General features: G+C 36.9%; 1 protein-coding gene across 1 annotated transcript in view; it reads left to right on the forward strand.

The window, feature by feature from the left end:
• Window positions 1-610: 610 nt before the first annotated feature.
• QTMAN (queuosine-tRNA mannosyltransferase) overlaps window positions 611-16,780 on the forward strand; it is a 359,520-nt gene continuing 343,350 nt past the window's right edge. The window contains exons 1-2 of the mRNA XM_017895386.1: window positions 611-666; window positions 3,578-3,700. The gene's annotated coding sequence lies outside the window, so the exon portion shown is untranslated. The remainder of the gene's footprint in view (window positions 667-3,577; window positions 3,701-16,780) is intronic.

Consider the following 16,780-nt stretch of genomic DNA (forward strand, 5'->3'; position numbering starts at 1 on the left):
ATAATAAACACCCCATACCTTTTACCAGTTATTAACATTTAGCCACAGTATATATCGTATATATACTTTTTTGGACAGTGGGATGGGGCTGAACCTTTCAAAAGTGACATTTTGCCCCTTCAGCTGGTTTATCTTAAGAATTAACATATTCTCTTATGTAGTCATAATACTGTTACCACACTGAGGTCTTTACCATTGGTATAATAATGTATACTATACAGTCCATATTCAGTTTTCCCTGATTACCTAAGACTTTTTTTTTTTTTTTTTTTTTTTTAAGAGACGGAATCCAGCCCAACTCTGTGGCTCACACCTGTCATTTAAATTGACTATATGATTTTCTCTTACTTATGAGGGACCAGGAAAGTTATGAGGATTATATGAATTTTTACTATAGGCCAGGAGTTGGTTTATTCTTGAGTAGGTTCAATAGACCAGAGACAAAAACAAAGTTTTTGCATGAAATCCATAATTTCTGCGTGGTCAACCTGGTGGGCACACTTTTAAAAGAATGTCTCAATTCAGTATGCTCTTGCATTATTCAATAATGTATTTCTTGTAGGTAAAATTGACAGAGTAATGATAATTGTTGAAGCTGGGTAATGGTGGTTCATTGAACTTTTCTCCCTATTGTTGGATATAATTGAAGATTTTCATGATGAAAAGGTAAAGGATTTTTTTGACTCTTTTATTTTCTAATTTGTAGATTTGGAATGTTAGTAAATCACATAATACATTATTCCTTAATGTCAGAGGAAATCAACTTATAAAACTAAAACAGTAATAGTAATAGTTTTCCATATGTAGGGTAAACTAAGCTAAGTCTTTTCCAAATTCACACCTCTCCAATATAAATTATTTCGTTATAAAGCAATCATTCTTTGAAGTTTATACTCATTTTGAAGACTTCTCTTCACCTTTTTCTTGGTTTGTCATTTGTCTCTGAAGTGCAGGAGAGACCGAGTCCACGATTGGTGACCTGGGTGAAAGTGTAGTCTGGGTGAAAGTTCATGTTGGGACCAAAATTAAAGCTAAAGTTTATAAGAAATAGGATTGAGCCTGAGGGGTTTCAACATGGTACAGTGTTGGAGTGTGGCTCTGATTCAAAAATCAGGGTAATTTTTCCAAAATTGAAACAAAAGTGAAATTTAGCTTTGTTAGAATTTATTTCTTTGGAATTTGAAATACTTTGTGTATTAGCTATAAGTGATTTTTTTTTGTGAATAGAATTTTTTTAATAGAGTAATTTTTTAGTCATAATTTTAAAGCCAAAGGTAGAATGTTGTAACTTTGTCCTAAATGAACACTTTTGATGGAAGTCAATAAAATACTACACTAAATGTCCCTGTACACATTAATATACATTAGTGATTTCTGAGTGTTAAAAGTTTTGCCTTTCTTTTGGTTTAGTTTATCTGGTTTCTAAAGAGAATGGTTATTAATCGAGTTGCACTGATAAATGACATGATTTTAGTTGGTCTTTGTAAGAGAGACAGTTTACTCATCAACCTTAGTGTTTCTTAGCAACACAAATTATTCCTGTCTTGGGCATTTTCATATCTTCCTTCAGACATACATGTGGAAATAGTTTATATGACCTGATGCTTGTCCATCTGTCCTGAATCTCTCATTACTTCTTCATTACCTAAACATCCTCGTTAAACTTCATGTCCATATAATATATTCTTCCAGCTTAATAACCCACAGTTTGACTTCAGCATCATTTGGCTTATCACAATCTTAAAAGTGTTCTGAGAAATAAATTTATTTTGTGTATTGTGTAGCTAAAAGTTACTGAAAATATGTTATATTTTCATGATAAAAAAAAGTATAAAAATAATGCCTTGGACCAGGCGCGGTGATTCACCCCTGTAATCCCAGCACTTTGGGAGGCTGAGGCGGGCGGATCATGAGGTCAGGAGATCAAGACCATCCTGGCTAACATGGTGAAACCCTGTCTCTACTAAAATACAAAATTAGCCAGGTGTGGTCACGGGCGCCTGTAGTCCCAGCTACTCGGGAGGCTGAGACAGGAGAATGGCGTGAACCCGGGAGGTGGAGCTTGCAGTGAACCGAGTTTGCGCCACTGCACTCCAGCCAGCCTGGGCGAGACCCTGTCTCAAAAAACAAAACAAAAAAATGCCTTGGGGCCAGGCTCAGTGGTTCATGTCTGTTGTCCTAGCACTTTGGGAGGCTGAGGTGGGAGGACTGTTTGAGACCAGCCTGGGCAACATAGTGAGATCCCATCTCTAAAAAAAAAAAAAAAAAACTTTAAAAATTAGCCAGGAATGGTGCCACATACCTGTCGTCTCAGCTACTTGGGAGGCTTAGGTACGAGGATTACTTGAGCCATGGAGATTGAGACTGCAGTGAGCCACAGTCTTGCCACTGCGCTCCAGCCTGGGTGATGGAGCGAGACCCTGTCTCAAAATAAAAAAACAAAAACAAAAACAAGAGAGCGTCCTTGGGAGCTGGCTAACTGTTTTCTTATTGTCCTTATCCTCTAAGATGAGAGCTGAATCACTTCTGGTAGAGAAATAGGTTGACTATCTTTTGGCAAGTTGACATATTCAGTTTAGATTATAATTTATGAAAATGCTAGATTCATAGGGAGTGTTGCATTCATACATCCATTCAACAAATATTTATTTAGTGCTTACAACATGCCAGGCTTTGTGACAGGCACTGGGGATACAGTGGTGAGTGAAAATATGGCATCTGTGCTCTCTAGCAAAGGGATGGTTGCCTGAGAGCATCAGAAAAGAACCGGCTCTGGTTAGGTAGGGAAGGCTTCCCTTAGGAAGTGAGCCTTAGCTGCTGTCTGAAGAGCATACCAGTGGGAGCAACATGTGTAAAGGCCATGTGGCAGGATGCAGCAGGGCACATTGAGAGAAGCTGGAGTGCAGAGTGAACACCTGCAAGATAAGGCTTTCAAGGAGATTGGTTTTAAGTAAAAACTTCATTCTTTATATATGCTTTATACAAACTGTGAAATCAATAATTATTTTTATTTTGACTTCTGTGTATCATTATATTGACTTCCGTATATCTATTTTAAGACAATAAACTTTGTTTTCAGATATTCAAAAGATTTGAAGATTTCTTCAAGTTCATTTTCTCATTTGGTCCTTTAAATCCCCTAACTAGGAATCCACTGATTATCCAACTGCTTGAGTATAACTACCCCAGTGGCAGAGTCTCCCTTTCTTCTTTGGAACCAGCTTTATTTCCAGACACTTTTAAATAATGGAGAATTCTTTCTTATGTGAAGCCAAAATTCTGGATTTTACTCATTGATACTGGTTCTCAGTGGCAAAACTGAACAAGTTCAGTTTGTTTATAGACTCTTTTACTTATTGAAGATTACTTATATATAGCTATAAGTCTCTTTTCCACAAAGAGTTTTTCCCCCAATGTTAAACAAATTTCAAGTACACACACACACACACACACACACACACACACAGAATGAAACACCCTCCCTCCCCTACTCTGCATGTACCAGTTGCCTGACTTCAATAATTGTCAACCTATGGTTTTGATTGATGGATACTTTTGAATACCATTTTTGCCCTAGGACTTGCTGGATATATAGAAAGGGACCTGATGCAGTTTCTGGCCTTAAGGAGCTCTCATTCCAGAGGGGAAGAAAAAAAATAATGATGTCTGAGAGCATCAGAAAAGAACCTGCTCTGGTCAGGTAAGGAAGGCTTCCCTTAGAAAGTGAGCCTTAGTTGCTGTCTGAAGGGCATACCAGTGGGAGCAGCAGGTGCAAAGGCCTTGTGGCAGGATGCAACAGGGTGCATTGAGAGAAGCTAGAGTTCAGAGTGAACACTTCTAGTTGATAGGAAATCAACTAAAATAATACAGCATAATGCATACAGTCATTTAATTTGTAAGAGAATTATGGGATTATAAAGAAATAGTGCAGGAAGGGCATTTTACCCTACTAAGTGGTGGAAATGGGAGAAATTAGTATACAAACTTAGGCTCTGGAAATAGATTTCCAGAGGGTTTTGGAGAAAGGAAGCAAGGTAAGCAATGTTCAGATGTTAGGACAGCTTCTAAGACAAAAATTCTCCATTGGCAAAAATCTTACATTTATATGTACTTATAAGTAGATATTTCTGTGGAGAGAGCTCTTAGTTCATCAGGCCCACAGAGAGGTTAATGATGTAAAATAGGGCCTTGTGTAGTCCATTAAGAGACGAAGCATTGAGAATTGAACTTAGTAGCAAAGTCTTAATGGTCAGCTCAAACATTCCTGGGAGTTTAAAAGCTAAAAGAGACAGATACTCAGTAAACTTGCCTGCAAGTAATCTTTTTTACTGCACGTAGATGGAAAATATTTGTACTCTTCTTATAGCTTAAATCTGATGTGTATATATATATATATATACACACACATATATCTATTGATTATGTATTTTAAAATATGAGATAATTATTATGCTAAGAGAGAGGTCAGGGATTCAATACCTGGAGAGATGATACCCCACAGCAAAAACACTGCTTTTCTCTCTAGACAGTGTTGGAGTCTTTACTTAGTCCAGTTTGAAATGCATGCTGTGTGGACATAGGGAGGACTTAAAATAATGTTTAGAGTTATGTTCAAATCTATCCTTATCTTTAGAGCCTTACCATGGATAGGTTATTGTGTGATCTTGTTACTGAGATTTGTCCTGCCTGAATTTTGAGACCCATATGATATCTTTCAGTACAGCTACATGAGAGTATAAGCATATATATGCATGCATTCTAATGCCCTGGGGCAATTTTCTCTTAGAGCTTTTCCAGTCAAGGAAGCAGGTACTATTTATAGTGTATATTAGACAAATTGGAAGCAGGTGCTTCCCACCCTCTCTTTCTCATCTTTGTAGCCATTCTTTCACTGTGGCCCTGCTTGTATCTGTATACTACATGCATCTCTATGGTTTTTCTCTTCTTGTATGTTCTAGAATAGATGTGTGACAACAAAGCCATAATGCAGTCTTTTTTATTCACTCAGAGTGTTAATTTATGTTTGAATACTAGAGTCGACTATTTGATCATTCTTTTTTAGTTTATGATTTGCTTATTTATTTCTTCTCCTGTTTACTATTTAAGAATTACATATATACTCCAGTCTGGCAGAAGTGATCAAATATGATTATTTTTTATAAAATATCTTCAAAATTTTATTGGTATGTAGCTTGATGCCACATTTTGAACATGTGTATGATCACTTGTTATGTTTGAGTGTTTCTGAAATTGAATTATTTGATAATTTGTGAAAATTATCTTTTAAAATGAAATAAAGTGACAAGGTTTATCCTTTTGAATTGATAGGATTTAACTGTTATTAAAATCATATTATTCCCCATGAATCAGACATAAAAGTCTTATTTCTTCTTTCTGTTTCAATTATATAATTTAAGTTATATCTTCCTTTAGACATGTCCCAGTTTATTGAACATATTCAATTTCCATTGTAAACATGTAGATAGGGTAGGTGACTACATAAATTTTTTGGGATAAATTTTGTAAATAGTATTGGAAATTAATCTTAGAATTCTAAGTGTCACCATTATTTTTCTTTAATGCTTCTGTTTGTAGTACAGAGTACCAAGTAATATAGTGGATAAAACACATAGTCCCAGCCCTAATAAGAAAGAAAGACTAGTGTGTAAGTAACCTGAATAAATGGTATAAGAGAAGCACAAATAAAACTCAGCTGAAAAAAAAAGATTGTATTTGTCAGTTCTTAAAAGATATGATACTTGAGCTGGGCCTTAAGTAACTGTTAGAAAATGATGGGGAAGATTTGGGAAGAGTGTATTTTAGGCTGAGCAGGTAACACAAGAAAAGAGAGTCTTAAATGCCTTGTATGATTGAAGAGTCTCTAGTGGTCTCACATAGGAACTGAGGGGGAGCCATCGGTGATTAGACTGGACTGTCCAAAACTGGGTTTGATTATCTTGGTAAAGGTGTGCAGATCTTACTTGTTAGGCAGTGGACAGCCTTAGAAGGTAATAGACCATCTTTAATGTGTTCTCTGATATATTCATAACAACTCTTGTTGTTTGTAGTAGATATTACAATATTCATTTTAGAGAAAAACTAATGCTCAGAAGAGCTAAATAACTTGCCCAAGGTCTTGTGACAAGTAGTTTTCAGAGCTAAAATTCAAACCAATGTTCATTTGAACCCGCATGTTTCATCTCTTTTAAGTGGGAGAACAAGGCAATCAGGCTAAATTTCAGGAATATCTCCAAAGCAGTTGGTTTCTTGGATTAGAAAGTAATACTGTAGAGGCATGGTAGCCAACTGGGAGACTATTTTAATGATTCAAACAAGTGATAGTATGAACTTGAATTTGTGGTAGTAAAAATAGGAGTGAGAAGAAGGGTGTGTATATGAGATTAAGGTAGGAGAATTGTCAAGACTGCATCATTAAGTACGGATAATAAGAATGCATTATTTCAAACTCATGTGGTAGAAAAATGATGTCCCCAGTGGCTGGCTTACCTGAGCTAAGAGCCAGCTGGTTTAAAAGAGAGACTGCAGCTTGCCAGGGATCCAGAATTAAGTGATGCAGTGTTAAAGTGATTCGATTGTGAAGAGTTAAAGGGTGAGCTATAAAAGTCACATTCTAGCTTCAGGTTAAACATATGAGCACAGAGCTGAAAACTAGAGGCAAAGCCTAACATTTGGGTAGACTGTGAACCTAATATGGAAGGAGTACCTGTATAAAGGGTGAGGGCACAAAACAATTATCATGGGCTGGGCCTGTGCTGACTGTTGTCCATTTGTACCAAGTTTTGCTCCCTCTCAGCTTCCTCTATGGTTGTACTAGCTGTTATGGGTTGAACTGTATCCCCTTCCAAAAAGAAATGTAGAAGTCTTTTTTTTTTTTTTTTTTGAGACGGAGTCTTGCTCTGTCACCCAGGCTGGAGTGCAGTGGCCGGATCTCAGCTCACTGCAAGCTCCGCCTCCCGGGTTCACGCCATTCTCTGGCCTCAGCCTCCCGAGTAGCTGGGAATACAGGGGCCTGCCACCTCGCCCGGCTAGTTTTTTATATTTTTTAGTAGAGACGGGGTTTCACCGTGTTAGCCAGGATGGTCTCGATCTCCTGACCTCGTGATCCGCCCGTCTCGGCCTCCCAAAGTGCTGGGATTACAGGCTTGAGCCACTGCGCCCGGCAATGTAGAAGTCTTAACCCCTAGTACCCCAAAGTGTGAACTTACTTGGATATGAGATTTTCACAGACTTTATTTTGGAGATAATCAGGTTAGCATGAGATTGTTAGGGCAGGCCCTAATCTAATATGACTGGTGTCCTTATAAAAAGGGGAAATTTAGACACCGACATTTACAGAGGGAAGACTATGTGAAGATACTAGAGAACAGTATTTACAAGTCAAGGATTGTCTGAGGCTACTAGAAGCTGAGAGAGAGACTTGAAACAGATTCTCCCTCACAGCCCTTCTAAGGAACCAACCCTGCCAACGCCTTGATCTTTGACTTCTAGCCTCCTGAATTATGAGATAACACATTTCTGTTGTATCAGCCACCCAGTTTGTGATACATTGTTATAGCAGCCCTAGGAAGTTAATAAAGCAATATATAGGGGATTGGGAGAGGTATAGGGGTCTGGTTGCAGTATTCAATAGGGTGATCAGGAAAGGCCTCAATAAGAAGCTGATAAAATGAGGAGAGAATTGAAGGAGGTGAGGGAATAATCCATGAGGGTATCTGCTAGAGCATTGTTGACAAAGACATGTGTGTCTGCTGTATTTAGGTTGAAAAAGAGGACAGTGTGTCTGTAATGGGGTGACCTAGGAAATGAGGTCTGAGAGGACATACAGTGAGCATGGGCAGATTGGGTAGGGCCTTCTAAACCATTGATAGGGTTCTGACTTATATGCATTGATATGGAAAGCCAGAGGATTTTAAGCAGAGTGATCTTATCTACACTTCAAAAGGATGTTAGCCTTTGGGATGAAAATAGACAATGGGGATAAGGTAGAAAGACCAGAAAAGAGGATGATGGAATTGTCCAGGCATTAGCCAGAGCTGGTGCAAGTTTGGATACAAGGGTGGCAGTATAAGTGAGAAGAAATGGCTAGTATTGGATATATATGTTATTAGTAGAGCATTGGGGTATTATGATAGATTGAATATGGGGTGTGAGAGAAAGCTTGGACTAAGCAACTGTAATATAACAGTTTGAGTAAAGAATGATTCCTGAATAGAGCAGGCCCCTCTGTTCCATCCCCGTTGCCCCCAGCCAGAATAGGTTCAGAGTGACTTTGTACTGCTGAATTGGAGAAAATTTATGAACAGAAAAAAAAAAAAATTAACATATAGAAAACGGAAGTGAAGTACAGAAACAGTTGTATTGGTTACAGCTTGGTGTGCCTTATTTGAACACAGTTTCAACAGTTGGCTGTCTTTGATTGGCTGAAACTTGGTAATTGGTACAAGAATAGGTTACAGTCTGTTTACACATCCAGTTGAGTTACAGTTCACTATGTATGGAGAAACCTTTAGGCTGAACTTAATATATGTAAGGGGGTAGCTTTAGACTATACTTTTTAACAGTACAATATTTTTTTCCATTCTTTTACTTTCAGCTTATTGTGTCTTTGAAAATAAAGTACGTCTCTTGTAGATAGCACATAGTAGGATCGTGTTTTCTTATTCATTCTGCCAATATGTGCCTTTTGGTTATAGTGTTTAATCCATTAGCCTTTAATGTAATTACTGATAAGGTAAGATTTACAATTGCCATTTTACTACTTATAATCTGTGTGTCTTATTTCTTTTGTCTTTCTTTATTCCTCCATCACTACTGTCTTTTGGGTTAAGCAGCTATTTTCTCCCCCGGTCCTCACCATTCCCACTGGATGCTTCTTACACCCGTAAATAGCTATTTTCTAGTGTACCATTTTAATTTTCTTGTTTCATTTACTGTATTTTTTGTTCTTAGTTGTTTTATGCACATGTTCTCACGTTCTACACTTTTGAGCTTCTAGCAGCACTTTGAGCCTCTGCTCAGTGTTTTCTAGATGATTTTCATAGGGAAATAAATGCCAAGGTTCTGACTTACTAAGGATCAGGAAATATGACTGAAAATAATTTTCTTGGCCGGGCGCGGTGGTTCACATCTGTAATCCCAGCAGTTTGTGAGGCTGAGGCGGGCGGATCACAAGGTCAGAAGATGCCATGATTTTGTCTTTGAGAAGGGCGTTTCTTGGCATCCTTGCTTAGAATTCACCCCTGAAAAGTTAACACTCATCTTTAAGGGGATACTTAATTTCAACAAGGTATGTAGTTTGACTCTAAAAGGGGAATCAAGCAGCTCAGAATGCTTAAATCTGCAGAGACCAACCCAAAGTCAAAGTCGTTATAAGCTGTGGTTCAGCTAATTTACAAGGAGGATAATTGCAGAAAAATTATCGTATAAATTTACTGGAAATAACCACTAAATTCTTTAACTTGCTGTGAGTATAGCCTAAGATACCTGCTTTAGTTATTTATTGCTATTGACAAACTGCTGCAAAACTTAATGGCTTAAAACTAGGACAACATGTATTTTGCTCATGAGTCTCTAATTTGGAAGGGTTCATTTGGCATAATTAGATGATGTGGCTCAAAGGTGAGGGCCAGAATCATTTGAGGGCTTACTCATGCACACCTACAGTGGTTGGATACTGGCTAGAACATTTACATGTGGCCTGAGCATCTTCTTAGTGTGTTGGCTAGCTTCTAAGGGTGAGAGGAAGGAGAGGAAGGAGCTGCGGAGACCTATATTGTCTATTTATAGTTGACTTTTGGAAGTCACACAGTACTTACTTCCAGGATACTTTATTGCTTGATAGAAAGGCCTGCTGAATTCAAGCTGGAGCGAAAATTGTCTCCACCTCTGGATGAGAGAGTAACAAGCTACTAGAAAGGCATGAGGGACTGGAAATATTGCTGTGGTTGTTCTTGGAAAATAGTTGGCTACATCATTTTACCTGATGATCTATATTCTCTTATTTCTGGCCTCAGATTGATTCAGTTTTGTGGGGCCAAAATGCTCAATAGTTAAATGTAGAAAATAGGAGACAGATTAAAATACTTTTCTATGATTAATGGAAAGCTCCTTCAATTACATTTTCTTTGTAATTGTATCTTTTTCTGGAACTCTGGAACCCTTAGGGGGCAGGGTTAAAATGGCAAAACCCAGCATTTTATGTTATATTAGCTGTACTGAAAAATAGTGTGATGTATTGCAGTTGAATCATCAGAGTTCAAGTCATAGTTCTGCTACTTTCTAACTGTGTGACATAGGGACAGTTACTTAACCTCTCTGAATTTACTCATCTGCAAAGTCAAGGTGATGATCCCTTCCTTACAGATCTGCTTTGTAAAACAGAGATACGTTTAAAGGGAACCTTTCGGTGAATGGCAGGTCCGGGGGTCTCAGATATTGATTGTCATTAGGCAGGTTGATGAAAGCGCATGAGTTAAATGTTAAATTTATAATGATCCAGAATGATAAAGTTAAGAAACTTATTTAGGATATTTAGATACTTAGAAGTTAGACCAAATATAGGTGCATGTGACTGGAAGGATTTAGAATAGAGAAAAACCTAAGAAGGAATTCTGGAAGAATATGTTTCCATTTTGAAAAGTACATTATATCTTACCAGCTACCAATCAATTTTTTTTTCCTTTGTTTTCTTTATTTTTTGAGACAGGGTCTTGCCTAGGTGGGAGTGCAGTGGCATGATCATGGTGTACTACAGCCTCCCACCTCAGTCTTGCCATGTTGCCCAGGCTAGTCTTGAACTCCTGGACTCAAGCAGTCCTCACTCCATGGCCGACTAAAGTGTTGGGATTACAGCCATGAACCACTGTGTCTGGCCCCTAACACCTTTTTATGGAAATGAATGTTTCAAAGATTTATTAAAATAATGAACAATTAGTTAAGGTACTTTAATAAATGCCTTAATACCTTAGTTTTACATGTTTTGTATTTAGTGAAAATGCTAATTTTCTTCTATTTTATTTTTCTATAATAATTGTAGAAGTGACATACATGTTATAGAAAAGAAATTGAGGAAACAAATCACCATGATTCCATTACTCAGGCAGACTGTTCATGTTTTGTCGTATTTCCTTTCAGGTTTTTAAAATATTACAGCTATCCATGGTCAATATCATAATGTATAACTTCATAACTTTGCTTTTTTACTTAATTTCTCACGTCTTTAAATTTTATTTATCAAGTAGATGTATCATACCTTTTAAAGATTTTTATGTTTTTTTTCTGCCCCATAGACATAATGTTGTGATGAATATGTTTTGTACATGAATTTTTTGTCTTTATTTTGGATTTTTTTCCAATAGGAAGTATTTCTAGAACGAATCATTACTAGATAAAAGTATGTGAACATTTTAAGGTCTTTGATTAATGTGTTATATTTCTTTCCACAAAGTATTACCATTTTATATCTCTACTAAAATGAGAATAGTAGTATGATTCTTTGTTTTTGTAAACAAAGTCGTCTAATTTGACAGTTAAAAGTATCCTGTATAAAATTTGCATTTATGCTATCTTAGATTAAAATTTTCTTTCTAATATTTGGTATTCATTTCTTTCATTTTAATTCAAATAGATTTTCTGTATGTTAGGGATATAATTTTTTCAATATATTTTCTTTAGGTTTGGAGAAATTTCATCACCCGGTATATTTTATTCCTTTATAAACAGTTTAAAATTTATTTTTTTCATTTTGTATGAAAGACATACTAGAGTCACACTAATCTGCACAGTACAGTTATTCTTTTCAATGGATGGTAGTTCTTACTTTTGTTAACTTAATTTTCATCATCTTTTAGTTATTTTTAGAGTGTGTTGTGCATTTAAAGTAGATATATATCCATTTAGTTTTTAATATTATGATTGTCAAACTTCAAGTAACCATATTTTGGTTATTCTGAAGGGGCTGTTTCATAAATAGAATTTAAGAAATTCTTCTCAGTGGCAAAATTTTAATTTCAAATGGAGTATTTTACTAGGCCTTATTCAGGTTATATAAAAATTAAGATTTATTTATTTCCCTTTACAATTTTTTTCAAGTGTTTTAAATTCACAGACAAGTACAATACAATGTAACTCTCTCCTAGGTCTGTCAGATCTGAACCTTTTTTGCCATGTGTATAATAGGAAAAAACAACTGTTTTCTTCTATGTTCAAACTCAGCACAGAATACTTCACCTCTGGTCATCAAAATATGTATGGGGCTTTTCCCTCTCTTGACTGGTTGTCTGACACCAACTGGTTATCCTGCAATTTAACTTAGCTCTGACATTATCTGCCTGGAGATAGTGACAGATCCTGCAGGTTAAGGGCTTGATCCCACAAGATTGTCCCCCACTTCAGACACCAATTGCAAGTAGTAGGCTATCCTCAACTTCTGTCCAACTTAGCTACAAATTGGAGGCGCCCACCAGCACCTTCTTGGGAGCAACTCACAGAACTCAGCGAAATACTTTTACCAGTTTGTTCAGAAAGGATATGATAAAGGATACAAATGAACAGCCAGATCAGCCAGATGAAGAGATATGTGGGATGAAGTCTGGAAGGGTCCTGAGCGCAGGAGCTCTTTCCCTGTGGACTTGAGGTGTGCCACTCTAAGCTCATAGATGTATTCACCAACTCAGAAGCTCTCTGAACCCCTTAGTTCAGGGATCTTTCTCAAGGCTTCATCAGGTAGACATGACTGATTAACTCATTATCTATTCCCTTTCCCCTCTGCATAGGATGGGATTGGGGTGGAACTGAAGGTTCCAAGCTTCTAATCATGGCTTGGTCTTTCTGTTGATCATCCAGGAGCCCACCAAGAGTTGCCTCATTAGAAAAAAAGATGCTCCTATCGCCCAGGAAATTCCAAGGGATTTAGGAGTTCTCTGTGAGGAACCAGGGACAGAAGCCAATACACGTATTTCCTATTAATTCACACCATGTTTAGTTCAGTTTTTAACTTTTTATCTCTTAAATAGAGCTTTATAGATGGAAGTGAGGATCTCTGTGATGCTGATGCCTAATTCCATTCTCCTTTCCTCAGCCTCAGAGGCAGCAAATAGGTGTTTGCATTGCCTGTGGTTGTTTTTATACATTTATTTAATATGCATGTATCAATGATAAAAACCCCATACAAATGATATCTGTACCTATCCCTCTGAAACTTATTCTTTTTTCACCAATATTATATTTTTAGACTTATTTAGGTTAAAATAAATGTTGCTCTAGTTTAGTGGTTTTCAGAATGTGGTCCCTGACCAGCAATCTCAGCATCACTTGGGAACTTATTAAAAATACAGCTTCTTAGGCCAGGACTGAAAAAATAAATTGTGCCACCTAGTACAAAATGAGAATGGTGGGCTCCATGTTTAGAAACTATTAATAATGTCAAGATGGTGACAGCAGAGCATTAAACCAGGTGCAGGGTCCTTCTGTGCTTGGTAGCTGTGAAGCTAGCCCTGTCTAGGCCTCACTCCTGACCTAGTGAATAGAAACTCAGAGTAAGGACCAGCAATCTGTGTTTTAACAAACCTTCCAGGTGATTCTTTTGAATGTTTAAGTTGTGTTAGTTTTCTACGCTGCCATAACAAAATACCACAGATGAGGTGGTTTAAAGAACAGAAATTACAAACCTGCAGATGTACCCCTGAACCTAAAATAAAAGTTAAGAAAAAAAAGAAAAAAAATATTTTCTGAGTTCTGGAGACTTAAATTCTAAGATCAATGTGTTGGCAGGTTTGCTTTCTTCTGAGGTCTCTTTCCTGGCTATGCAGTTGTTCACCTTGTTTATATGGTCCTCTCTGGTCTATATACAAGCATCCCAGATTCCTCTTATAAGGACATTTCCTCTTATAAGGACACTAGTCAAATTAGATTAGGACTAACCCACTCCAATATCCTCATTTTGACTTAATCACCTCTTTAACGACCCCGCCTCCAAATACAGTTATTCTGAGGTGTTAGATGTTAGGGCTTCAACATACGAATTCTGGAGGGACACAGTTCAGCCCATAATACCACTACTATAGTTCAGTGAATTTTTAGGGCTTTATTATATTCAGTTGTATGATTATAGTGTATCTTTTGTGTAATTGCTGGACATTTAGGTTATTTTCCATTTTTTTCTGCTATAACAATGCTGCTGTGGAGAGTCTTGTATAAATATTTTGTGTATCTTGTGAATTTCTCTAGTTCTGATGATATATAATGGGATAGAATTATTAGATTGTAGCAAGTAGAATCTCTGAGCTTTAGCTGATATTGCCAAGTTGCTCAGCAATTTGGAAGTGAAGTGTAAGAGAATTCTTGTTTCACTAGCTCCCAGGCAACATTGATATTGTTAGACTTTTAAAAAAATATTCTGGTAGGCATGAATTTCATAGGGTTGTTTTAATATGCATTTTTCTGCTCGTTGTTAACTGAACATCTTTTTATGTGTTTATTGATCATTTAAGGTTTTCCTTCTCTGTGGATTACATGTTCATGTTTTTTTACCTGTTTCTTTTGGGTCATTTGTCCTTTTCTTATTGATTTGTAGACTTTTTCTCTCTAGCATCTGCATTTACACCATTATTGGTTATGTGTGGAAGAAATACATTTTTCCAGTTTGTAGAGTTATTCGCTTTGTTTATGAGGTCTTCTTTTCTGTAGAAGTTCTGAATTTTAATGGCAAATTTATCAGTTTCTTTTTCTTTATGGTTCTTTTCCTGTTTTATTTTTGATACGGTATCTTGGTGTAGACTTAAAGTGCCCTGATGTCAATCGAATTACAACAAACAAAAACAAAATCATGCACTGCCTTTTGTTTAATGGAAGGCTGCCTCTATGCTATTGATTTTGCTAGTGTATAATTTTAAATGATGGTGTTTTGGCTTTAGGAGATGACTTTTTCTGTAACCCAGCACATGTGGTTTGGAACCATATTTTGAGTTGTTTAACAGCACAAGCTTCTATTTCTGTATATGGGTGGGTTTGTCATAATGATATTTAAATAAGTAAGTTTCATTGTCTGTTAGTAAATAAAAGAGAACAGTGACTCCATCTTTGGGTATGTGCTGTCTTGGGTTTTCTTGGCCTTTTGTAGCTCAGTATCATCATCTAGAAATACACTGAATACTTTTTATGCTGCTAACACTAGTAGTGTTTATTTGGGAAATATTTGTTATTGTTATTTTACTGAAGAATTGGGCCATTTATTACCAAAAAGTAAGATTTTGTACCAGTCTAGGGCAACATTTTCTCTTTATGCTGAGTTCCCACATACACTTAGTACATTTTTTCAAATTTTATTACCTTCCCCCAGCCCTACTCCCTTGCCACAACTTCTAACAAATGCATATAATTGTGTCACTGATAGTTATAAATGTCTACTTGACTCATTGAGGGCCCATTGATTATTTGGATGTAGATTATGTATACTCCCTAGCCCCTGCTCTGGGAACATTTTGACTGTTTTCAGACTTGCTTATATCTCCATTACAAAGCCATGGTGTATACCAAGGAGGAGGTGAATACCATCTTCCTAATTGTCATGAGTTACTTTTTGGTGGCCGAACTTGGTGGACAAAGTTCAATAAGTTTTAGGATGATGATAATTGAAACTAGTGTGGTCCAGTGTTAGTATCAGAGCTTGTTAGATTTGCAAATTTCTCAAGCCCCAGCCCAAACCTGCTGAATCAGAATTCCTAAGGATGAGGCCAGGGAATCTGTTTTAAGAAGCTCTCCAGGTGGTCTAAGGCAGGTATGTGAAGGGCTGTTCCATAGCATTTCCTTGCTTTCATACAGTTCTCTAAAGACAGCATAATATGGAATTTCTAACAGTGTAGTAGTGTTGATAGAGCAAGTTATAGTACTTGCTTGTAGCTCTTTTTTTTTTCTTGCTGTGAGGAGATGCAGTAGAGGGTGGGCAGGCTAGAAGAGTGTGAAGGAAGCAGGGCGGGTCTGATCCTTTCACTCTTCCTGGAAAACATTGGCCTTTATGTCTTTTCACTGTTTCTGCCTAGACTGCTGAAGTTATATAACCTTTTTGATGTGCATCTGATGTCCCTAATTTCAAAGTAAAAATCACTGATTTATTGAATATTTATTTGCATAAAGTCCTTGTTTGGCCCTGTAGAAGATAAGAGGAAATATATATAAAGTGTGATCCTCACCCACATACTGGAGTATCATAAAGACTTGGGTTCAAATTGTGCCATGGAACTTGACTTGAGCGGTAATCTTTGGCAGAGTTCTTAATCTCCCTACATCTCATTTTCTTCTGTTGTAAAATGAAAGCAGCACCTACTGTGCATTTGTTACTGGGATGTTCAAGGGATTAAATGAAATAATGTATATGAAACACTTTAAACATAGGCACTCAGTAAATGGTAGTTGGGTGCTATTATCATTATAATCATCATCTAGTTATTTCTGTATTTGAACATCACACTTGACTCTACAGGGCATACTATATTAATGGTCTAGGTGACACTTTTCAGGAATTGCTTTCCTGGCTCTGTGATGATTCCATCACGGTGGATAATTTAATTAGCCCATGCATGCTGAGCACTGTGGCTGTGGTGCTCAGTAAAAGACATGTGGTATAGAAAGAACCCGGGCTTTGCAGTCAGACAGATCTTGATCAGTCATTACTCCAACAGTCACGAGGTGTGCATCTTGGGCAAGTTGCTTAGTTTCTCTTCCGTTTCTCATCAGCTTCACAAAAAAAAAAAAAAAAAAAAAA

The sequence above is a fragment of the Rhinopithecus bieti genome, unplaced genomic scaffold (assembly GCF_001698545.2).
Source record: "Rhinopithecus bieti isolate Rb0 unplaced genomic scaffold, ASM169854v2 scaffold_26061, whole genome shotgun sequence".
Taxonomy (NCBI): Eukaryota; Metazoa; Chordata; class Mammalia; order Primates; family Cercopithecidae; genus Rhinopithecus; species Rhinopithecus bieti.